Here is a 27,338-nt window from a genome sequence, read left to right on the forward strand (position 1 = left end):
CTTGAAATTTCAATAGCCTCAAGCGACCACAAATTTCTGAAAACTCAAATTATCCAGAAAATATTTCTGGATTACATTTTTATGCTTGTTCAAAGCAAGGTTAAGTTTTTGACATGACACATCAAAAAATAATTGAAAAGTCAAAAACCTCTCCAAAACACTTAACTCCCAGATTTTTGTCAAAAATGTGTTATTGACATTTTTTTACAAATACAAGATTTCCTCACGTTGAAAAAGTATTTAACTACAAATTTATGCATCATACCAATTGAGTTTACTAAAACTAATTAATAAGTTTAATTAAAATATACTTATAAATTTTCCTTTAAATTAATTTGTTATGCTGTAAAAATACTTATGAATATCAAAACTCTTGAATCCAGTTTTCAAAGTAGTTCTGTTCCAACTTGTTAATGACGAAAACAGTTAGTTCCAACTTGTTAATGAGGAAAATAATTTAGTCAATCTGAAAACCCTTCTATGTCAACAGAGGCGTAGGAACTTTGTAGAAGTAGGGGGAGCTGGGACACAGTGTAAGAAGTGTCTGGAATCTAAGGGGCAGAAGCAGAGGCGCAACCAGAAAATAATTTTTTGGGGGGGTGGTGGGGGGAGGGAGGCTTTTAAACATTTTCCCCCATAAAAAATTGGCTTCGAAGCTTCCATCTCTAATTGAATATTGTATATATACAATTGTTTATGGAGAGAATGAGGTGATTAAACTTCTGGTTTTGAAAAGGAGTCGGTTAGTACTCGAAGATGAGCACGTAGAAATAGAGGTGTTTTAGGGTCTCTCCCGGAAAATTTTCAAAATTCTTGTTCTAAAATCGAACTTATAGGTGATCTTTGATAATGTTAAGGGGAGAAAAGGTTCGAATACCCTCCCTGAAAATTTTTCGAAATTAATGTCTTAAAACGCGATTATATACCATATGTGTTGCCTTTAGTGAAAATATGACTGGAAGGAGTCCTCGATCGATTTTTTGAACAATTTACATCTCCATCCCAATATTTCGAATTAGAAGTCCTAAAAACGTAATTGTAGACAACCTTCAATAATGGCAGGGGAAAAGGCTGTACTAGGGCTCTACTTTGGAAATTTTTCAAAATTGAAGTCCTAATAGAGAGCGTTTTTCAATGATGTAATCAGAAAAGGTTCAGAGGTTTCTTCTTCTTAATTTTTTCGAAATTGTAGTTGCTGAAAAACGCGACTGTGAATCATATTTGTTGGTGTTAGGAGTCCAGCAATTTTTTTGAAATTGAAGTCCCAAAAACGGAATATTACACTATCTCCCATGTTGTTGGAGGGCAAGGCATTCAAAGGACTCTTCCGGAAATTTTCAGGGAATTGAGCCTTGAAAACAAAATTTGAGACGCTCTGTAATAGTTTTGGAGGAAAGGGGAGGCTTCGACAGCATAGCATTTAGAAGACTTTCTTATTTTCTGAGAACTAGAAAAAAGGAAATAAATGAAACAGGAGGGCGAAAAAACAGAACGTTGGATATGTGTTAAAATGAATTGTTCACTATATATTATATTGTTCAGATAAATTTTTAGTTTAAAGTCTTTGAGTCTTTGATAGAAACTATAAAATATTGTTGGCTTTTTTCTGCAATAATAGAGGAAAGGTAACAATTTTGGCATAAAAATATATCTGTAAGTGATAAAAAAATCATAATTTTGAGAAAGCAAAAAAAAAAAAAATTAATTTGAATTTTGACATCTGGAATTCAAATTATGTTTTTCGCAATCACGAGTGTGTGTGTATGTAGGCGTGTGTGTTTGTGTTTGTGTGCAGGTATGAGTGTGTGGGTAGTTGTGTGTATGAGTGTTTGTGGTAGGGGGGGGAATGTGTATGTGTGTGTGTAGGAATATGTGTTTGTGTGCAGGCATGAGTGTGTGGGTAGTTGTGTGTATGAGTGGTTGTGGTAGGGGGGGGGGGGGAATGTGTATGTAGGCATATGTGTTTGTGTCTGTGTACAGGCATGAGTGTGTGTATGTGTTTGTGTATGTGTATAGGTGTATATATGTCGTGTGTGTATGTGTTTGTTTGTACGTGCGTGTATGTATGCGTGTAAGTGTAGGATATTGACGCTACCTGGAGATGGTTTTCGCTAGAGGAGCAGCATCGTGAGGCCGGTGGACGGTGGTGCTGCAGAGGGTGCTGGCGGGAAAATAAAATGATAGCACATCAAAACAATCAAATGAAAGCAATAAGCAATCGTGATTGCTCAAAAAACAAGAATAACTGTAATTTCGTAAAGTATAATCTGAGGGGTCAGATAACTTAATATGAGATACAGTGGCTCCCAAAAGTGTTCGTACACCTTGAAATTTTGTAGTAAAATCAAAATAATGCGAAACTGAATTCGAATATGAAGTCCTTTTTTTTTCACACCAATCCTATGCCATTCTGAATAAAACCCAGTAGTTTTTTTTCAAACTATTGCCAGATTTTATTTTTGAAATTTGTCAAAAGACGAAGGATCAGAGAAAAAAATACGCCACAATAGTCATCGCACACTGAAATATTTTCGAATTAATTCATGATTAAAATTACCATAAATTGGTGTTTATTATTTTTGCATTGTGATGACACACTGTAAAGTCATTTGGCTTTAATTTTTTGTTTATTTATGCCCTAAAATTCTGCTTATTATTTTAAAATGGCAGCTATGCGCATAAACCAAAAACACAATTCGAAAATTGATGTTTTTTCTCTCTCAGTAGCCCTAAATTGGTTTGAAATGTCTCTAAATTAGTTAATTTATACCATTCTATAGTGAAGTGCTTGATAAAATGCTTTAAAGACAAGAATCGGATCGAAAACAAGGTATAAGAAAATGTCAAATGCAAAGTTAACAAAGCGTGATCGGAGATTTACAGTTAAAAAAACGATGAAAAGTACACCTTTGAGCGATGAAAAAATTTCTGCAGAATTGAATGAAACATTTTCGTTTAATTTTCCCCTAAAATTATTCGCCAAGTTCTCTGATTACCTGGATTAAATGGGACCTCTTCCTGCAGAAATTTTCTTGTTCGTGCGAAAAACAGAAAGCTTACATTTTCCGCCGTAAAATCAATGATAAATAAGATCAAAACATTTTGGAACAATGTCTTTCTTAAAGATAAAAAAAAATTTTGAAAAAAAAAATAGAACCGATTTCAAAATTGCTCTAAAAAGTGAAAAATAATTTTATTTTTTAAACACCATCGATAATACTTTTAAACATAATTTTTGAAGTTGGCGCAAAAACGGCTGATTTTTTGATAAAAATATGAACAAAGCATGGTTACAATGGATTTTACTTTTTGTTTTTGCGCCAACTTCAAAAATTATGTTTAAAAGTATTATCGATGGTGTTTAAAGAATAAAATTAGTTTTCACTTTTTAGAGCAATTTTGAAGTCGGTTCTATTTTTTTTTTCAAAATTTTTTTATTTCATTCTTTTTAGTGTAAATGTAGATATTTCAGTAAAAGTAAGAAGTTACCTAGTAAGAAGTGCGGCTCTATATCACTGTATTGCTTTAGAAAAGCCTTTATTCAAAATTATCATTACAATTACTATTAATGTTACAGTTATATGGCACCAAACTTATATAACAATGAGTTTCATATTGTCGCGTAGATGAAGATAGCGAAGACAATGTGAAAGCCAAATGAAGCGAATACTCGTTAGTCTCAACTCGAGATCTTTATTCAGAACCACGAATGAACGTTACATCTCCTTATATACAACTTGAAAAAGTGCTGGAGCTTTCCAGACTTGAAAAGATACAGAAATTAATAGAACATTCGAGAAAATACGGGAAACAGTAGAAACGAAATTTTAGTAAAATTCACTTTGTCCTAGTCGGGATTTGAACCCGGGTTGCTCCTGTGGGAGACGAGAATTCTACCACTGAGCCACCGTTATCCACGGATGAAAAGAGCGAACTTCGCTACAATATGATTTTAATCATTTAATAGGGAAATTTACTGTTTTTTGCCCATAACTTTTTATCTAAAGAACAAATATGGTCAAACAAAGTAATGGGACCTAAGTTGAGCCATCCTCTATCCATTAAAAAAAGAATCATCAAAATCGGTTCACTAGGTGAGACGCTATGAGTGGACAAACAAAAAAAAACATACATACGGTATGAACTGATAACCGCCTCCTTTTTGAAGTCGGTTAAAAATAAATTCAACATTTTGGGTTAAATTGTTGCATAATTGTAAATAGAAAAAAATGAGAAATTAAATCTAAAAAACTTAGTTGGGATCAGTTAATAAGGATGGTGAAGGTGTTCTTGTGTGAGGGTGCAGGACTTGGAAGTTTGAAAATTTTCGATGAATCATGCTGTTCAGTGAAATATTTTTAAAAACAATTTTAAATTATTAGCCCAAAATTTGGCAATCGGAAACAACTTTGTTTTTTTAAAATCAAGATAAGGATAAGAAGCACACTTTTGCGTTTGGTGCCTCAAATATTGTCATTAAACTTAGAAGTATCTCCTCAATCGCCAGATTTAAACTTAATAGAACATATTTGGAGATATCTGGTGGATATATTACGAAAATACACTATTGAAACGGAAAACGAATTAGAAACAGTAAGACTCGAAGTGCGGCTGAACACTTACTCAGAAATTGTTCAAAAAAAAAAAAAAAAAAAGAAAAAAAAAACAATGAAATCTATTCCCAGACGTTTAAAAGCTGTTGCTGATACTGCATGATATTCTACTAAATAATAACTTAGTAAAAAGTTAGATTATTTACTAGTTTTTTGACATCTTTTCAAAGTGTATGAAGACTTTTGTGAGATTAAGTTTGTGGCACTTTTTGATTATTGATTTCTTTAAAAATCAAGTTTTATTATGTTATTAACAATTTTCATGTAGTTTTGTTAAAAAATAAATCATAGATCTTATAATTAAATACCGTTCCAAAATATTAATTTTAACGAATCGATAATGGCGTATTTCATTGAAAATAGTAAGTGTACAAATACTTTTGGGAGCCACTGTAAGTTTTTGAAAGTTGAAATTATTTGAATAAGTTCAACATTATTTGAACAAGTACAAACAACCTTAGTAACCTTTTTTCAGTCATGTCTGGAGCACCTTCCATGTTATTCATATTTAAATGCCAAACTGGCTCATTATTACCTCTTTTTGTGATCATTGGACTAATATGGCGAATCCAGGGGGGAGGGGGGCTATGAGGCTGCAGCCACCCCCATACCAGAAATAAATTCTTTCACCCTCTGTCTATGCATCTTAATGTTAAAAAAATATATACATAATTTTCTACATCCATTCTATCTTTATCAATTAATTTGTTTTCGCTCTTCTTAAGGTTGATACACAAATTTGCGATAGTAACAGAAGTGTTAGTTTTCCGAAATTTCCCTTCAAATTTCTGAACTTTTTCCCTACCTGTTCCAAATATTTATACATTTACTCACTGAAAGAAGGAAAAGAGAAAAAAGTGTAGATATAATAGCTACTTGTTTTTCTTTCTTTCTCTCTCTTTAATTTTCGTGTTTAATATCAATTCTTAAAATTTTGTCTTCTTTCTCGCTGTTTTTCACTATTTGTTTAACATCTTTCAGCTTTTCTTTCTTCTATTTCATTTACATCACCTTGTCAGCGTAATTGTTTTGCATCCTTAACAAGAATTGAAAATTTTGCCTTCAAATTGCATAACAAATATGTCTAAACGAATGAAAAAACTTTGAATATACATTTAAAATTTAGAGTTTTAACACTGAATACCAAATTTTAGATAATTTCAAATGTAACTCAGAAAGATTCATTAGTCATTAACACCCCTAGATAGCAGATAATGATACAGAACACTTTCATTTACATCGATAAACTTTGGTAATGACAAGAGAGCTCAGCAAGAATTTTAACTACCTCAGCCGCCCCCAGAACAAAGTTCTGGATTCGCCACCACATTGGACAAAAAAACCGCATGCAAAACTAATAAGAATATGAACTGAGCTGCAATGCCGCTCTCGAAAGCCAAAACAGGAGCTCAAGGTGGGGAGCAAATCCATATTGGTACTGGTATTGATTTTCGCAGGCCGTGGGGTAGAGCCCACTTTTCCGCATTTCTGGAATCAAGAGATGTTTCAACAGTAAAAAAAGGGTGAAGGTGAATTCAAGTGCACTGACCATTCCGTCTGCCCCCTGCTTTTGTTGCTTATTGGGTGGAAACTCCGAAATTCCTAGAAAAGGCAGATCACATTTTTGAAATCAGATTTGAGGAAATCAATGTACGGCAATAAGCTGCAGTGCTAGAATTTTCCGGGGGAGCTGAGCCGGTTTGATATATTCCAGGGGGAGCTCAAGCTCCCCCAGCTCCCCCGGTTCCGACGCCTTTGTATGTCAAGGTATAGAGTCTACTAATTCGATTTTCATCTCTAACATGTTGCATTTGTTTTTGCCTTGATTCAAGGGACTGAGTTTCGCGATTTGTACTTTTTTAAGAGACTTTTTTAGTTTTGCGAGAAAGATTTGATTGACGGACGTTTCCGATTTCGCGTTATCATGAGTTATACAGGCTGTTTAAATAGCTGCGCTGTGGTTGACTTAAGTTCGCGCATTTTTGTCGAAGGTCAAGCACATGTAGCTTTAAGCCGAGTTAGGTCCCTAGAGGGACTACTCCGCAAGTTACTTAATAAACCTCAAGATAGAAAAAAACTTTCCCAATGAAATGACAAGGTTGTGAAATGTACCGTCTTATAATCATAATAAATAAGTCAATGAAAATTAACTAAAAAGTGTAAAATAAAAAATTATTCAATAAAAACAAAAAATCCGACTGGGTAAAAACCAAAAAAAAAAAAAAACTAAAAAGAAAAATTTATAAGCCCAGTAGTTTAGAATGTTATTAGGTACTACTGAATAATTGCACCGTTAAAATATTTTTATAACCGTACACAGATAAGACAAATCATAAATTCAAAAGCAGAATAGAAGGATCAACAGTTGGGGCCCATTCAAATTTTACGGGTTCTTTGAATCAGAAAGGAATGGGCCTTGACTGTTGATCCTTCTATTTTGCTTTTGAATTTATGATTTGTCTTATCTGTGTACGGTTATAAAACTATTTCAACGGTGCAGTTTTTCAATAGTACTTAATAACATTCTAAACTGCTGGGCTTATACATTTAATAAGCAGAGTCTTTGAGCTTTTTGGGATTTAATCCAGTAGCAATTTACAAGTGAAATACCATCGAGCAATAAGGAGTGGTTAGAAATGTTAAGTGAGTGAACGTAATAACACAGATTAAATTATTTAAATTGTTGATTCACAGATTAAAACAATTCTCAATTTGCCGTATGATAAAATATGAGCATGTGGGAATATCATAATCATACATTCAGAACACCTACTTGGATGGAACGTTAAGCATCATTAAAGAACAATTTTAAAAATTAAATAATAATAATCTCAATGTGTTGAAATTTTGTCTCTAATTTTTTTTATTTTTTATTTTAAGGGGGGTAGGCAGCAGATTTCAAATCTGCCTAGAGGCGGCGTGGAGCAAAATTTGGCTCTGCTTCTAAATGTCGGTTGTGATGGCACAAAATTGTTATTCAGGCTCCTTTAAACTAGATTTGTTTACTTCTCTTAAATTACCATCATTATTCTTAAATAAATATATAAAAAATAAAATAAACGATGTAGCATAGATATAAAGACAATTTTTGATCTGACAGGTTTTCTTTTTTATTTCAAATGCTAGGATGCAATGGATGTATTAAAAAAAAATTATTATACTTCATGTCTTAATAATTCTCTGCTTAAATTCTGCAGAAAATTATTAGTACAGTCTGATAAAAAGCATGAATTACAAAAAACAAAAACAAAAAAACTTACAATGTCTTGCTAAATGATTTAAACAAAAGAAACAATTTTTTGGCAAAAAAAAGAAAAGTTTAGATGATTTTTCCCTGCTGCAAATATACTAAGTTCTTCACCAACATCTTAGGAGGACAGAGATAAATGAATTTGTAATACATTAATTTAAGGCTTATTAAAAAATTCTATTGCCAAGAATTAAAAAAATTTAAGGTAAACTGAATATTTCTTATCGCTTTAAAAATTATAAACTTGGGAGGATACCCTCTTAATCTAAGGAGTATTGCAGACCCCTAGACTTATATGTAATCTATCAGGAAATAATTATTCAAAATCACTTTGTTAAAAAAGAAAAAAATATAGCACACACACACATTTCTTGGAATTTGCTTTAGGAGAACATTTTAATTCATCAAGAATATAATGCATTCATATTGTGTTGTACTCTTTTTGTCTATGTGCTATGAACAATATGTGTTTGTTGTGTTTATGTGATCTGATTTGTTCAACATGTCTTTTTCCATATTATGCTATACAGCATTTCATTAGGCTTTGAAGAAGATTGTCACCCCAGTAACCCTCACCTTACCAATTGCTTAGGCTTCAATTGCTGCTTTCTAAAAGTTTGTTTTTTTGGGTTCAATTTTCAAAATGCTGTTTCATTTCATTTTAAGTTTTTTTTTTTTTTTAATGAGTGGGAAGTTACTTTTCTTTTCTTGGATCTGTGAGTGAGAAGAAATGATAGGTTCACTTTTTCCTACCATCCTTGCTTATGACCATTTTTGTCTTGACAGGAACTATTTCATCCCCAGCTCTGTTGCATCAACAAATTAAGTTAGCTGTAATATTTAATTTTTTTCTCACAAGCTTTCTTGCAATAAATATATATTTAATTGTAAATATATAAGATGTAAAAATATAAACACTGTAGAATGAAAAATTTGGTTTTATTTATCTTTAGGCATGGAGCATATTGTAAAAGATCTGTAGATAGTTAGACTAATCTTGATGTAACTATTTGTGTTCTTTTAATAACTAATCCTAAAAACTAATTTTTCACTTCATTTGTAAAGATTGATCTTGTCTTTCTTTTAGGTTGAAACTCATGTGCAAACTCTAACATGCCTTATAAGTTTACCTTTATGATTTCTCATGATTATAAAATCTGACTAATACTTTTTATTTAATTAATAGCTTTAAAGTTGTAAGTCCAACAATTTATGCTTTATAAAAAATAAGATTAAAATTCAATTTTTTAGTAAAAATTCTTCTCTTCTTAGGTATAAATTTAAGTTTTTTTAAAAATTGTTTTATAGCTAATTAGATTTGTTGCTTTATCATTTTGCATATTGCTTACAAGATGTAATACATTTTGGAGTCGGAACATTTGCTGGCCAAAAGCCTTGAAGAAATAAATGGTACTCCTTCTTGCTTAGTGTCATTTTGTAGTTTTGTCAGTCATTTCAATCATATCAGACAAATTTATCTAATTGTAGATAAATGAGTATCTACTAATGCTGTTTGTTTGCTAATATAAAGTTAGGCATGTATGCTTGATATTACCAAAAAGTAAAACTTTATCCTGAACCTGTTTTCTCTCATATTTTACAGGAATTACCATTTACTATATTAAACTGATAGATTGCACCTACTTTTCTCTTTTTTCTAAAGATAAATTAATTATTATTAATTAATTATAAATTATTATTAATTAATATTATAAAAATTAATTATTATTATTATTATTTTTTTGGACCCAATCTTCTAGTGAAGAAGGAATATTTTATTGTACCAAAAATCTATCATAGGTCTAATTTATGCATACATTTAGAAGGCACAATTAATGAGCTAATCTGTATTTTAATTATAACATAATGTTTCAACAATTTTTAGGTTTTAAGTTTGTACTTATATTTTTTGATTTTCCTATCCAAAATTTTTGATGCAATTGAAAACATTCTATAGGTTTTTTTTTCTGTACATTTGCTCTAATTCAATTTAATTTCAGAAATAATTTAATCTAATCACTAAGTTGCAAAAAAAAAACCTTTGTGTGTGTTTTTATATTGTTGCCTCAGAACAACCGTAAGGCATCTAATCCCGGAAACATCAGTAAAATATCCTATTTTTGTTCTGATGCCAGGATATGTTGAAATCAATTTGTATTGATTTATCTGTATAATTGATATTATAATCATGTTTTCATTTAAGATTTTGTTTATTATTATGCTTAGTGCGTATGTTACTATGACTTGATTTCTTTCTCTGTTCCTTCATTGAGAGATTATCTTTTTCAAATATTTGATTTATATTTACTGCTAATTTTTATTCTATAAAATATCTTTTCACATTGTTAACTTAGATCTTGACATTTTTATTTTTTAGTTTCTTTTAAGTACTTAAATAGTATTGTTTTGCTTTGTAGACTATAAATACTATTTTGAATTAATGATGATTGCTTATAAGATATTTCTAATCATCTGGTAATCATTTCTTCATTAGACTTTATTATACATTGTTGATTCTGAACTTCGTTGCAAATAATAAAAAGCTGTTGCACAATCTTTTTTCCTCTTCAAAAACACTTCGAACTTGAAATTGACTTCAATAAAGGAACAAAGACCTCTAATTCATTTCTGTTGTACATATCTTTTTAATGATTCTTTAATTATTTGTGATTTTATTTTGATAAAGGAATACTTATTTATTTATGAGAAAATCATCTTCATATGGTGCTACTTTATACTACCTTTAACCAGCACAAAACACCCAGCTGATATTTATATATTTATTTATTTTTTACACAAACACAACTGTAGTTTATTATATACAGTCTAACCTTGATATCTTCAACCTCTTATTTCAAAGCAAATGTTATTTAAAGATTTATATTTTGAAACAATTGATCTATCAATATTTTCACCATAACGACACGGTTAATTTTAGGCGTTTCCTTGAAAATTATTGGCAGTAGAACCAGTTTAAGAGACAACTACATGCTCTCTTTCTTCCATTTTACTTTAAAAATAATGAATATGTGATTCTGATGATAGAAGTGTGGATCTTAAGTGCTATGGTGTTCCCGATTCTTTGCACTTTCTTTCAGTTTTGCATCACATTCACTTTGATGACAAGGTGTCTCTTTTTTCATTTTGTAGCTGAACAGCTATTTCACAAAAGCTTATTCTACATCATTCCACTTCTCTAAATGCTGTAAAATGACTGGTGAAATTTCGAAATTAAATTAATTATTGATTGAAGATTAAATTGAAATTTGAAAGTTTGTAGATGGAAAAACTAACAAAAATAGCATGCTAACTTATTTTTAAATCCTTTGCAGTACATTTTCCACAATGATAAAAATTTCAATTGATTGAAAAAAACGTGAAGAACATTTCTAGACAGCTATAATGCATTGAAGAGAATAATTTGTAAATTAATCTCATATTCAGTTGTATATATTTGTTTGTGTGCAGATATAAGATTGATTGCTGTAAGTTTGAAGAACATTGATAACTTGAAGACTCTAATCTCAAATTTGTCTTTCCAAAAGATTCAAGGCATTGAGGTTTTACTGTATTTGTTGTTTTTCCCTTTTCATTTTAAGGAAAAAATTTCTAGTCATACATATTGTTTCTAGTTGAAAATATCTCATTTAGATTGTGTGTTTTTTTTAATTATTATTATTTTTTAAAAGTTAATCTTAAGTTTCATTCAGCAATACCTAAAATAGAAGTTTTGTGAGTAGTTGTGACAATCAGTGCTGAGCTCAAAACTCAACACTTGAAGTAGTGAAAGCTTTATCTAGTGTTATAAATTATTTGACACATTGTAATTCACTTTTAAAAAAGTGTTCTCAGTTGCCCTGTTTTTGGTTTGTCATATGATTGTTGGGCAATTTTTGCTCCTGTTTAAAAATTTTGTCTTCCATGGTATGCATTTGAAGCAATGTCTTGTATTTGAATTTCCTGTATTGTAACAAACAATTTTACAAAGAATGATAAAACCTAGTTATTTACTCAACCTCTATTAAATCATTATGTGTTGTAACAAAAAGAAAAAACAAACATCATTTTTGTATATTTTTGCATTCTTATTCAATAAATCTTTAGGAGATAAATTTCTTTTTGTTTTTCTTTTGTGAGAATAGAAGTTTTTGGAGTATTATATGAAAAAAAGGTTGATTTTCTTTTTATACTCAGACTCATTCATCATCTTGTGATATGCAAAAAATCAAATGAGTTCAGAATTATTTAATTTGTTCTACTGCACAGTCATGATTCGCTATTGACTTCACAACTATTATTATCAACATTTGTAGTTACATTTTCTAATGTTACGAGTTGTGCAGTTTTAAGGAATGAAAATTACTTTATTTTAAAATTTTGCTCCATTCAGAAGTGTTTTGAATTTTTTTTTTTTTTTTTTGTGACTTTTTAGTTGGCAAATTTTACATGTTAAACATTTAACAAGCATTTTTATGTGCCATTGTCAATTGAGCGGGGGGAAAATACATGTTTTGATAAACCAACACATTTTTTTTTTGCAGATGTTCAAATTTCTAATTATCTTAATTTAATGAAGCACAAACACCATCTTTTAACTATTTTTTCTCTTGTTTGCATGATTCAAACAGAAATGTTTACAAGTGTCTTACATGTTACATGCATAAAGCTGTTGGTAAGTTGGTCTGCATTGATTAGCAATAATTTTAGCTGTAAGAGAAACTGGATTCTGTTAAAACAAAATTTACATTTTTTTTTGCGTATAGAGTTAGAATTCACTATGGAATAGTTAGGTTATATGAAAATGTAATATTTGATATAAATACTAAGTGAATAATAAGTCAAATACCGTATTTGATATTAATACTGAATTCATATTAAATCAAGCACCAAACTGTAAACTATATAAACTTTAAAAAAAAAGACAAAGTGGACATTTACTTCAGAAACTAAGCTACATTAAAAATGGATTTATCATTTGAAAGGAAATACTAACATTATAAATCAGAATCAGGAGTAATAAATCAATATCACACAATTAATGAATTTCGAAGTAAAGGTATAATTCAATATCTTACTTTTATGCTCATAATTTCATTTAATGTATAAAAGTAAGATAAAAAAAACAAAACAAATTTTGTTGCTTACAGAACTTAGCAGAAGCCTTACAAAAGTTTTAATTATTTTCGTGCTTAAAATGATGCATTTTGTCCAAAATTTAACTTTTGAAAGAACTTTGCAAATGCGTTCATGACGCATTTTTTATTTTAATGATTTACTGAACACATTTAAACCATTAAAATTGGAAAAGATAAAGCATGTGACTTCTATTTTGTAGTGGAAACATTTCAATTTACTTCATTTTTAATAAAACAGAAGGGTTCATATTGGGTGGAGTAAAGTACTTATAAAAAAATGAGATCTTGAATTTTCAAATTATGTTTTTCACAATCACAAAGTGCTATAGAACCCTACTCATTGGGTTACTTGTTTCTACTAATCTGGCTTTTATCGCAACCATAATTTGAGAATTCAAGACGTCAAAATTCAAATGAATACGAGGGGCTGGATGCTGCATGTTGTGTGCTGGGTACTGTTTTCACGTAGAAAGGATTATGTCTAGTCGAGAAGGTCGTTTATAACTAATTCGATTCCGAGGCAAATGGATGCCTGCAGTAAAAGTATAGAAAAAAAAATCAAAGGAGGTGGACATCATTAAACGGTCAAGTGAAAACAATAAGCAATTCATGATTGCTCAAAAAAAAAAAAAAGACTAAGTAGCAAAAAGACTTAACTATAGCAACAATAAAAAATTTGAATTTTAGTTGAAAAAATAAATTCCATTCATCTTTCATTTTATTCTCTAGCTCCATCATCTTTTCTTGTTTGATGTAAGCCTCAAATTTTGGTTTTATATAATGCTCTTTGAAACTTCAAACAAATTTCATTTTAAGCAGTTATTTCCAAGTTTTCAAATAACATAAAATTTAAATAAATTTGAATTTTTGACATCTTGAAGTCAAATGATGTTTACCGCGATTACGAGCCTGCATGTGTGTGTAGTTCGTATATGCCACTGCTCAGTAATCGTCTTGCTTGCATATTGACTGTTCCCAAGTGGTAATTCTATAAGCCACGCCTTCTAATGATGTAGGCCATGACGTGCGTAATTCTTTCGTGAACCCTAGATGGCACCACTATTTTATTGTTTATTTCCTGAAATAAGACATACTTTTGTTGAGAAATTCAGTTACGCTCTGTTTTAGTGTGTGCGAAGAGGATATTAAAAGTAATCAGTGCACCTATTGACGTGTAATTAACCAACTTTTAAATTTCAGTGGTTGAAAATAATCAAGATGCATCTGAGTGTTCCCATTTACATGTAATTAAGCATTTCTACCCTGATTCTTTAGCGATTCCATCTTTGTTCACAACCAATATGTTTTCGAAGTATATTTTAACAATTTTTTTACTGTTCCTATCAAATTAGTATTGAAAAATGCTAAACCTGAGTTGCATATGGGTCATTCTCCAGAAAACGTAACTTTTGAATACAAATATTTTTTGATCTCAAAACCTTTTGTTTTTATTCTTACATGAAAGTGTTACCTACTAGAAGTAACCATAAACAATTTCCTGCTAAATTTCAATTATTTTACTCATAAATTAAAAAAAATGAAAAAAATCCCTTGTTTTTGGAAAAAAAAACTTTTAATATTTAAAACTCGAGACTAATTTAATATCAAACTATTAATTTTGTGAATTATGCAAACAATTAGCTATTTTAATGATTAATGAGAATATAAAATTAAGCTCTCTTAATTAAAGTACGACTTAATTAGTAGTTTCAAATGTATGTTAAAGAATAGTATTTAGTAAATTTGAGGATATACTAGCAATTCATAAGTTTGGTAAAATGCCTATTATTGATGTATTTCTCCTCCATCAGTTATCTTCACCTCAGAAATAATGACATTGATAAGGTCTGTCACGGAGGTGAGATTTAGACGTGAGAATCTTTTCATTAGTATAGGCCTAATAGATACATTTTTCATGGAATTTTTTTTTCTTCGTTGCTACAATCTGCACATGTTAAGCATATAAAAACATGTTCACTTCTTTTTTTACATTAATTTACATCCCTGAAATTCACATTCACCGAGGCGAAAAGTCAGCATAACCACACTAAGTTTAAAAAGCAAAATCTACAGTCGGATCCCCATATATCAAAGTAGCAAATTGCCGGAAAAATATTTAATACATAGAAATTTTGACGTATAGAAACAATCTTATTTTATCCTAAAAATCTTCTAAAACATTACAATTAAAGCTAACTTTTGTGCATGAAACCCAATTTCTAATTTATACAAGTATCCGATTAAATGAAAGTTAATAATTAAAAAAAATAACAGAAATTACACATTTTGTGCCTTAATACATCTTCATTCTTCAGCAATTCAACTTGATCCGCAACATTAGGGGATTTTTGTTTTGACAATGTAATCGAGAGAAAAGCAAAAAATGAATCTACTTAACTTGAATGATTTTTATTGCAGTTAAAAAACCATAAAGGTTCATACTCAATTTGGATAAAAAATTTCCATGACTTTTCAAGACTTTTTCAGGACTTCATAAAATTTTTCATGACCTTGTTACACGAAAGGAATAGTACTATTTAATGTAAAACTTGACAATTTCCGGGAATGGGCATTAGAAAAATTATTACGTGAGTGCCACTACCTCATTGGAGCACTTTTGACTGAAAAAATATCAGTGCACACTGCAGAAACTATGTTCTATTGCCTGACTAAAGTCTTCATTTTCTAAAGCCTTCAACATATTAAGATAAATTCTGGTAAATTTAATAATGAATTTTTTACAAGTAATTGAAACAAACTCAGGTGCAATTGAATTACACTTTTTGAGGGGGCGTGGCAAAATCAAGAATGTGCAAGTCCACTACTACAGAATACAAAATATAGGAAGTGCTAAAAATAATGGTGAATTCAAAATTAATAACGCTCCAGTAGTAAAATCACATTACAAAAAAAAAAAAAAGGCGAGCAGCTGTTACAGAAACAGATGAAATTGGATTCCAAAACTAGGATTTGTTTTTGAGATCGTTCAATTTGTATGCAATATTACTAAATCACTCAATATTTCTAGCGCTCTTTTAGCTATTGTTACTTTTTTACTGCTCAAGACATTTTTCCATGACTTATAATGAAAATATTAATTTTCCATGACTTTTCCAGGTCTGAAATTTGATTATTTTTTTTCCATGACCCGTACGAACCCTGATACTAGGAATCATAATCAACAAACAAAAGGGATAACTTGATACTGATTTTACAATTATTACTGGTTACAACTAAGATTTGAAATAAACTTGAGGGAATTTAAGATTTCCAGAACGAAACAACGCTCTATCTACACACCCCTCAATCCCAGATTCCTTATGAGTTTCGTAGCAACCTTTAGTGAACATAATTTTCTCCTCTAACCTTCATTTTTCAAGAGACAAACAGTCTAAAGTGGAAAAAAAATCTACGAATGTCTCCAAGAAAAAAATCGATATAGAGAGATTTTTTTGATATACAGAGACAATTTTTCTATGTAATGAACATAGATATTTGCTCGGATTTTGATTTTTAGAAAATTTCGATATACGGAGGTTCGACTATCTTCTTGTCTTTCGACACAATCTCACAACTTCAACTATGGCTGAAAATAAACAAGGGGGCTCCCTTCTATCATGGAAAATAAAATTTGATGTCATTACTGCCACGTGTTAATGAGGAATGGCATTTTGTGTTTAGGTAATGGAGGTTGAAAGTTTTTTGTATGACATGACTACTTATCGTGAAAAAACGAACTAAAACACAATATTAAAAAATTAAATATGCTTAAACAATCAGTATTCGAGACACTTGTGAAAGGAATAACAACTAAACATATACTTTTAAACAAGTTATTAAGCAGCATAAACAGTCACTCAAGGTGTGTGACATGCCACAGAGGTGAAAATTCACATGTTGTGAACCAAAAATATACTAAAATAAAAATTATTATTGAAAAAATGTTGGCAGGTTTAGATAGATATATTTTTGATGAAATTAAAAAGCATTGTTAAATGAATTGTTCCTTAAAGTTTTTTCTGTAAAAGGCGTGTGACAGAAAAATTACTTTTTGAAGAATGAGTCATATATGAAAAACATTGAGGACTGGTTTAAAAGCTTATTATTTTGTATTAAGTTTTGATATTTTGAACAGTAAGTTGAATTTGATGGGGTTTTTCTTCTTCTACAAACAGCTGAAAATTTAACATTTTAACTAGTAAGTGTTCTTTCACAAAGACAAACATAGCTGCCCCTCACTTTCAAAACCAAAGGGGCCATGGGCTCTCCTTCTTTCTAAGTTCAATATTAAGTGTTGATCGAAGAATGATAATTTTGATCAGTTCATCTGTTGTGAGAAGGAATAATATTCTTAATAAGAGTAAGATTTTTAGATATCTCTCATGTTATTTCTTCCATAAGAACTTTGAATTGGAAGGAAGGAATCGAATGTTATCGTTGTTACAGAGTTTTGAAGCCATGTTTGATTGTTTTAGAGCAGGTCATAAATCCAAAATGATGTTAAAATAGGTACGGGGGGGGGGGGGGGGGGGGGGGGGGCACAACTTAAAAAATTTATATACAGTTGGCTCTCTGTTACTCTGTTGGTTCCTTAAGTCGAAAGCGTCCTTAAATATAGTGGTCACTATAGTGGACCGTGAAATGCCGTCTTTAAATAGAGAAAGTGTTTAAATAGACCGTCGTTAAACAGAGAGCCTACTGTATCAACTGTAGAAGTGCCCCCGAAGATTTAGATAAATTTAAAAGCTTTCTACAAACACAAATCTTAATTAGAAAATTTTCTGCTAAATAATTATTATGCCTAATTCAGCCTTGTATAAAGAATAAAAATTTCCATTCAAATATGAAAGAGGCAAAAAAGAAAAAAAATTGCTTTAATATCGTTGAAGTTTTTTATTTTTTTTGCATCAATATATAGTTTAAGCTTATTTTTCGCCAACTGATAAAAACTTCTTGAACCATTACTTTTTGCTCAATATCAATAACATGATCACTACTATTGATTTCATTTTGTAGTGAAAAAGTTCACAGAGATCTAAAACTACTATCAAGTTGTTGACTAGGATAAAACATGAGCTACTTCAAATGCATTCAAGTAAACAAAACGGCAGCGAAAATCGCCAAGCAAACCCCAATTGGCGACAACTCACAGTGTACGATAAGCAAAGAGTTACCAGCGAAAAATTCCAGTTTTCGCCAACAGCATCGGTTTTGGCGACTTTATCAAATGCACTGGCAAAATGGATGGGGGGGGGGGGGGGGGTTCGGATTCTACGAAACCATAACAAAATTTTATTATTGAAAGATCGGTATATCAAATCATTCATGTACTTCATAAATCCTTTATTTTTCATTGCAGAATAAAAAAAAAAAAAAATAATAAACTTTTCATTGGAAAAGTTCAAAAACTGAAACTTTCATATGATGATGCCCAAAATCTGCTACCTACAGACCGATCATTAAATTTGCCATTTATTAATTTTTATAAATACCTGCTGTCTTTTTATGTTTGTATTGATGTTCTAGGCAATAAAACCAAAATTGTTGTTAAATTTCAAAATTTTAAAAAATGCTTAGAATTAACTTTTTTGTTCCCACATTTTGAGACCTACCCCTTTACCTTTTGCTTGCATTTTAAATATATTATATTCATAAAAACCTGTGTGCAAGCCACTTATGAAGCCAGTCTCTGTTTTGTAATGTATTTTTACATTTTTCTAAAACTTGCGCACAGCTGAAATATGATCGCTTGGTTCCGTCTCGATCCCTACTTTGCTTCTCGCCATAAATGATTTTAATTCGTTAACCTCTTCTGAGGACAACAGTTGGACACTATTAGCAGGCTCAACACTAGTATTTACCATATTGCTCTGGGAATCATTTTCTTTACATTTTGTGTCATGTTGAAACAACATTAGCTCTTTATTTTCTGCTATACTTTCTGTCTCATCTTCATCTTGTAATGGCAAAAACCAATTATCTGGTGGCAGAATACCCTCCGCTATATAAAAGATTTTCTTTCACATTTTTAGACACAACATTAAGGCTGTTGGGGGCTGTTGTCTAACCTTATTAATACAGCAGATGAGTGCTTGCATAATTCACCGCTATTGCCTTTGCTGCAGGAACACATACCTTGTTGGAGATCAACCAAAAGGCTTTCATTCTTCTGATTAGTATCAAGAAACATTTCAAAATCCTTTGTTCGTATGACAAAATTTTCATTGGTGCTTTGTAGCATCATTTTCTTTAATGGTATATTAGAGTACCTCCCGTTGCGAAAGTACTGCAACTAATTTTTTCTTACAGTAAATTTCGTACAGCGAAATGATGTAATCAACGAGCTGAATAACATTGAAAGCCATGACTCTGTTGAGTATGCAGTCTTTTGGGAGACGGAAGACTACGGCAACATAAAATTTGTGTTATTTTCTCTCATTGGTAGTTTTGTCTGTAAAAGTTCATCCACATTTTGTATTTGCTTCATCAACTTTGTGATATACAAAATAAAATTTGTGCAGCTAAGCTCCTTAGAACGGGTTACTAAATTGCTTAAGTTCTGCTTAGCCTTATCTTCGTCATGGGAGTATAACAATCTTCTGAAACAAAAGCATAATTCTTGTCTACCCTTTTGCTCTACTTTGTGGTTTGTATTCAAGAGCCACTTCCAAACAGCTTTGAAAACATGAAAGTGACAGAACAAAGTAGTAGAGTCGGGAAATGCTATTTTCAAGCCCACAAGTTCTTTTAAATTGTTATCAGTCAGGAAAATATAAGGACATTCCTGTGCAAAAAATGCTGTTTTCGGCAAGCTTTCCTTGAAACACTGTACAGCTTCGATAAAAATATTTTTTTTATCTGTATCAGTTATTTTTACCACCAATCGAAATTCCCCCAGCTGCACAAGTTGCACAAAAAGTAAATTCTGTGTCGATTTTTATCAACGCCTCCAGAGGCATCCAGCATTTCCAACTCACTAGTTTGAACCAATTTTTTATGTGCTCTAAGCATTATTGGTGTACATAAGATAATAAAATAATGTTCACTATCAGTACTATATTTAAACTGTGCAACAGCATTTAAATTCACTTTCAAATAATTTATAACTACAGAAGATGATGGCTAGTACTTATTATCTGCTGCAACTTTGAAAGTTTTCCCCATGTTCTATCAGCAAATCAGTTTTATGACAATGCAGTGCAGATGAGGGACTATGTCCTTGTCTGAATAATTTTTACAATGTCATTTTTACTTCTGAAGGAAGGACTCAGTATTTTAAAGCAGCCGGTGTTGCTAATGCATGATTGTGCTTGTTATTCAACACCACAATTGTTGGATATTCTTTAATGAGTTGATTGTTATTTCTGCTTTTAGGATTTACACTGAATCTGAAATTAAAAATGATAATTTTAAGATATTAACACATTATAAGTAACATAATAATTTTTATTATTAATTTCCAATTTTGTTTGATTCCATTGTTTAAAATGCCTTTGTAAAATAAACATATAATAACAGTTTGTAAGATGCTACTTTTGCATATGACTTTTTTTTTAAATAAAATATAATATGAACGTACAATACCTGCATAATTATATCTGATAGTAAAAATCATACATGGATATCAATTGAAAACTCTAAATTGATACACCCAAGTTTTAAAGGAATTTTAAAAATCTTTTATGGCTTTTTCCTGATATTATACTTAGTCTTTGTTTTTTCAGTCCTTTCAAAATTTTTGCATTTTAATAAAACAAATATATCCATAGAAAGTAAAATTCAGATTCAACTTTATGACTAATATAATTACTACCTTCTTTTAAAATTAAAAATCTTAATGTTGAAATTCAAGAAAAAATGATCTATGATATACCCTATCATGTTTCAATAGGTTTTAGATGGTGTATAACATACATTTAATGCACAAACGTTTACTTTTCATGTTAAAAATTACATTGCTTCTGTTTTTAATAGGGCATTTAACATAAAATAAAAACTTTTTTCTTTTTTTTTTTTTTAAAATTCTGTTCTGTTTTACTGAAATAATTATGCTTTGAATCCTGTTTTTTGTTTTTTCATCATTTCCTTATCAAAATTAAAAAGCAAACTATCTTTCAGTTTCTTTGATTATGAGCTCAAAAATAATTTCTAGAAAAGATCATCATTACCCTTATCAACTTAATGTAAATAAATAAAAAGGCAAATTGAGAACCAGAAACTGGTATTGGATGGTAAACTATTAACCAGGCTGGTCTTATTCATGCAATCTGCATGCATATCTGCCAGACAGCCTGGTTATCCCAACCAGAGGCAGCTGTTTTATCCTTGTTATGGACTATACCTGCGAATATTACGATTAGAAAAACACTCATGCATTATCATCACATCAACTTTTTCAAAGGGTTTTTGGTAAACATTTTCACACATCAGTAATTCTGAAATGCCACGCCATTCATTCAAAGAACTATTCACTGCAACAAAAACAGTTTTGAAATCATGAATGTTTCTTAAAGCCCAATAAGAATCCTACAATTTCTAGTCCAGGCCCATTGCTGAAGCAGCAGACATTAAAATTATCATTTTCAGCTTAATTGTGGAATAGAGGAAGCGTCAGATTATTTATTGAACAAAGCACACAGTTCTGTAGAAGATTTATAATCATCGATTCATGCAGATATAAATATTCCAGGCGATTACCAGGAATACAATAATTATACTGAGCTCCAAAACCTTCCTTGGCTATGTTCCGAATCAAAACTTGATGCTTCTCAGATTCTTTCAGTACGGCATTCCAACAAATATAAAATGCATCTATAGTTGGTGTAAAATGTATTTAGAAAAATTTCTAAACTGTTCTAACCACGAAAACAACGACAAATTATCTTACAGCAGAGAAAATATTCATTGACCAAAAACAACATCAAGGATTTTATTTTAATGATACATCTTGCTTTACGCAGAAATGCCAACCTTGAAAAATGAAAAATCCTGCAATTTTTATGAGAAAATCCTGCAACTATTGCAACGAGTACTAAAAAATTGTGATCAACATATATTACAACAAAATTGCATGGAATACTAAGGAAACAAATTCTGTAATATTTACCAGAGTTAATTTATTGAGACATCCCTAATATGATTGAATACATTCCATTGATTGTTGTTCTTACTTTAATATATATTTTATTAACATCTTGATTAATAATAATTATGGTTATTCTAGAATAATATTTTATATACATATTTAAATAATTCTTTAATTTTTATTTAATGCATTTGCAGTGCATGATTTAGCTATTCTCAAAAAGTCAGAGTCAAATTTCTGATCACAGCAGTGACCCCTTGTATGTTGTGTTCAATTAAGAACGATGTGAACAAACACTCAGCTTGGATACCAGTATTGGAAGAGCTACTAGGTCGGGAAAAACTCAAAGTTTGATTATTTTCAACATTTTGTTTACTGTCCAGGTGTTTTTTCGTGCGGATATGAGAAATAACATCTCGTTTTCCTTTATGGGCTATGGAAAAATCGCAACAGCACAAAGAGCAAAACGCAAACTGTTGACTCTTTTCTTGATTCTATAATGAATGGATAATCAACACTGTAAGACTTGTTTAAGATAGAATTATATTTTCTTTCAGACATGGTCAAGTTCCACCAAAATTCAAAACTTTTCTGAAGCTTTCTTAACATCCTTGCCTATGCACTCCACAGTAGCTAATGTAAACAAAGTAGCAAGCGCGTGCGAACACGTTATTTGGCACGATGCCAAACATCTCAAACAATCCTGCTGAGTTTAAAGATTTGGGGTCGCCAATAACGGGGAACAGCGTTGAGTTTGACGCCACCACAGAGCGATCTATGACGTCATGTTGAATAGCGATCGTTAGAAGGGTGAACCAATTACAGACTCGCGGCAGGTAAAGGCAAGTCGCCGTCCACAATGGAAGAAAATTCGAATCAATACACGTTCTTTTGATTACCGCCGGAAAAATTAGAGGAATTCCGGGAAAAAAATCACAAAAGTCCGGTAACCCGGAAGACGCGGCAAAAATCCAGCATTACCGGGCTAAATCCGGAAAGTTGGCAAGTCTGTTTATGTACACTTAACCTTGAAGAAAAAAACCCCATCAGAATCACAAAGACAATAAACAATTCAGATTGTACTCTTTCTAGGAAATTAAAATTGGACATCTTTCTAAAATTGCATATTGAGAAAAAAAATCTCAAGAATAAAAACAAATACCAAGCAGGAAAAATAAGCACTTTAATCTGGAACGTTTGTTGCTGCTACTTGTGCACATGTAATACTTTTTAAAAACTTCAGTAATTATCCTTATACATGTGACAATATTTGGAACTGACATGAAAATCAAATCTGCAAGAGTTATTTTTCTAAAAGTCTTGAAGCAATTCAGCAATAAAAGCACAATTGATAGATCTTTTAAAGGCTGTGAATTAGTTAATTTGAGATTTCAATTACATAATTCCTCAAAATAAGCTGGCATGAAAAATGATTGTTCGGAAACTGCTGAATATATTTCTGCTTTACAAACATAATTCAATCAACAGGTACCAAAATTTTGAAAAAGAAATATGTAAAAATCTTTTTCTTCTAGAGAAGATTATTTTCCCATACCATACTTATAAACATTCCAAAGATTATACCATACTTTGCCAGTCTTTAACTTGGTAATTTTACGGTACAGATGTGATATCCCCCTCCCCCATTTGGCGACATCCGATTTTTTGCACAAAATTGAAATATTTTTCTCGCCAATGAGGCGATAAATTTTTAAGCATGGCATCCCTGGTGAAACTAACCTGTGGTTGGCAACGCGAAGGCAAACTTGTTCGAACTTGTTTACTTGGGTTCTTTACTTGGTTTTACGCAGGAGAGATACGTGTTGTTTTGTGCAATATACCTTACAGAAATGCTTATTTTGTGTTAGTTTAGATTCAGTAGTTGTGTTTTGAAGTAAAAACATTAGAAAATGCCAGTTTCTTCAAACTTGAAGGTTAATTAAAAGTTAACTCCAACGTGGTGTGTATTTGTAAGGTGCCATTGTCATATGATGTATTGTTTTAGACTGAGTGTGAATATTTATACCATATAAAAAGGTAAGTTCTTTATTTTAGAATTCAAAAAGAACCTCTCACTTCCAAAATTCTTTGTTTTTACAAATCCTTGAAGGGTTCTTGTAGTTTTTAACTTTATTTTTACTGTATGTAAATTAATTTTATAGAAATAGTACGGTTATTTTGTTCTAAAAGTTAATTCTTATCGATGCCACGAATTATTTAGACATTCTATTAACGTGCCTCCTTTAGGTACTGAATTTTATGTTAACAATTGAAAGTTCTTTCGGTTGTACTCTTAAAAATGCTGAATTTTATTAATAAATCTGCACAATAATGGTGCATATTTCACACTTAAAACTGTGTCATTATTGTACACTGAACGGAAGGAGCCACCCTTGGGTGTACATACACATGAATATGCATAATATACATAAATATACATAATTGTGACCATACTCCGACTGTAATGTATATTAACAGTCGGAGGGATAACGGATCGAGCAGAGCGAGGTCCTGGCGAGCCAGAGGTCTCATAGTACTTTCGTAATGAGACCGAGGCAGGGCCGGCGAGCCGAGGTCTCATTACGAAAGTACTATGAGACCGAGGGCTCGTATCCCGGAGAAATGATGAAAAAAAAATTAATGCATTAATTTCGACTTGTAATTAATACAATAATTTATTTCATTGTATTTTAATATGTTTACAAAAAACCCCGGCCCTGTACATTTTTGAAGCATATATTCGTGATGTTTTTTGTTGTGCTTTTATGTTGTTTTTATATATATTGTGTTCTGAAGTGCTTTGATCATGTTTTTTTATCTGATTTTTTCCTGTTGGCGCTAAAAAAGCATCGCTAAGAACGATGTATGACATATGTCGTCATACATCGTTTTCTTGGCGCCAACAGGAAAAAGTCGCCAAGGGTGGGGTATATCACATCAGTTAGCAATGAAAATATACATAAATAGAAGAGATCAAATACAATATGACTACTAAAAAGGCACACTATACAGGAAGAAATAATATTCAAAACTTAATATAACAAATTATTGCAGCAAAAGTTATTAGTTCAAAGAGAAATCACATTGTCAGTCACAATTTGATGACATTTCACTACTTTGTTCTTAAAAAACTACTAGAATCGAAGAGAGGGCAACAATAACATTTGTCTAAAGAGCAAAATATTAAGTAAGCAAGAAATTATTTTGACATCAAATCCTTATTTACTTCATATCCAAAAGAATGACATTCAACATTGAGCGAAACCGTTTTGTAAGATACTATTAAGATGCATTTCTTTAGAAATTAGTTAATTAAATAAGAAATCTGCAATAAATTAATTAAAGGCAGTTATCTAAGTTTACTTTAGGTATTTAAAATATAAATAAAAATGTACCATTGTTTCCTTTATGAAGCAAAGCAAAATCCTCTTCGTTCTCGTGTTCTTAGGCTCCAAACCATTACGAGATCACTTCGAAGAAAGAGAAATACATAAATTAATCATTTCATCTCAATAGCTCAATATTAAATACATTGTAACATGTTATTGACATCAAATCACATTAACGACATGCAAGATCGAGCGAAACCATTTTGTAATACATTTAGTACAGGCAATTTTTGAATACATATTCGTTGAAATAAGAAATGAAACTTGCAACATTGCTAATTACGGCAGTTATTATAGTGTTTTTGTGAAACATAAATTGAAATTAATCTTTACAACATACCTCACCATAAATCCTCAGGCCAGTCGTAAACCATCTATTGTTCGTTCGGGCGCCAAACCATTGCGATTGCGGATAGCGGATAGCGTCGCCAAACGTCAAGGTTGGATAGATAAGAGATATATGCCGAAAGTTCCTCCTCTTCATTACTCATGAAAATGGTACCTCCGTGGCTCTGTTTGTAAAAGTTTCGTCTTCTATGTCGGAGTTTGCGGGTTTGATTCCCACCAGTGGTCTTATGGACCTTACGGTTTGGCAACGGTCCCATCAGCTGTCGGTCTGCGGGTATTTTGACAGTTTGACCAACTACGCAGTGTTATTAGTAGTGCTAAAAAAAACTCGTATTATTTAAGGATTACTGCACTTCATACACATCATGAACATGCTTAGGGCTAAAACAGACTTATGAATGCATGAAAAATGCCGAGAAAAGGGACACGTAAAAAGAGAATTCGAGTTTTCACCATGTTTCTGATAAAGCACAAAGAGGCTTAAACTCGTGGAAATACGATAATAAAGAGAGCATTTCGTATTAAATGAATCGTTCACCATTCTTTTACATCGTTTCTTAGTTAAAAACTTCCAAAAACTCTCATTTTTAAATAGAAAAATGTATTTATAAGCCGCATAAAAGCAAGTTTTTTTATATACGCTGTAGTGCGAGAGTTTCGTTTGCTGCAGTTCCCACAATGCACTGCAGTAACGTTTTTGAACCGCAGTGACGTCAGGTGAATACTGTTCATTTCCTTCTCTTTGTGTTGTAAAACATCCCTGTGTGTTTCCGGAGGCAAGGCGCTTAGTACGCAGCCCTCTAGCATAAGTTTCTGAAAAATAAAATAAATTAATAACTATTATCTGAAAGCAAGGAGCAGTCCTCGCGTTAAAGAAGATCAGTGGCTCTAGCACTTAGCGCTTCCACGCAGGGCCGATCCTAGCAGGTGTGCAGAGTGTGCACCGCACAAGGGCGGCCAATGCAAGGGGCGGCCGTAGGCCGCATCTTTATAGTTCTTTTAATCAAGCAAAATTCCTCAAGAATTTCTCACAAGATAACATAATAAGTCGAATAAATATGCTGAATTTCAAATGTTCAATTATCAAAGTAAGTGCCAATTTTCCAACAGCATAGCGTATTAAGAAAAATGGAATGTTAGAGCACATTGTGTTGCTCCATTATCCATTAATATCATCTCTTTACACACATGCTTCATTTGGTTGCAAAATTTGTGACAGAACTGGCAATCAGGCATGGATACAGGGGAGGGGCAATGACGAAAATCCCCCCCCCCGAAGCATGAAATGGTGCCTTCTAAAGGCTGGTAATGCTTCACCCACCCTCCCAAGTTTTTATTGACCCTAAACAATGAAGACATATTTTGTGTAAATAAAAAACTATGCTGATAGGGTACTCTTGCAAGTATTTCAAACAACAAATTCTGTGTTCAGCAGTCATGGATGAGTGGAGACTGTAGAGACAATGGAAAATTGCAACTCCCCTGAGAATCAAACATATATAATCAACGAACTAAAAT

The 27,338-nt window shown here is 31.5% G+C and overlaps 1 protein-coding gene across 1 annotated transcript in view; it reads right to left on the minus strand.

The window, feature by feature from the left end:
- The window catches only part of LOC129231775 (serine/threonine-protein kinase STK11-like), a 75,084-nt gene extending 49,531 nt beyond the window's left edge, over positions 1–25,553 (minus strand). The window contains exon 1 of the mRNA XM_054866142.1: positions 25,479–25,553. The gene's annotated coding sequence lies outside the window, so the exon portion shown is untranslated. The remainder of the gene's footprint in view (positions 1–25,478) is intronic.
- Between the last annotated feature and the right edge of the window lie 1,785 nt (positions 25,554–27,338).

This window comes from Uloborus diversus, chromosome 10, assembly GCF_026930045.1.
Source record: "Uloborus diversus isolate 005 chromosome 10, Udiv.v.3.1, whole genome shotgun sequence".
Taxonomy (NCBI): Eukaryota; Metazoa; Arthropoda; class Arachnida; order Araneae; family Uloboridae; genus Uloborus; species Uloborus diversus.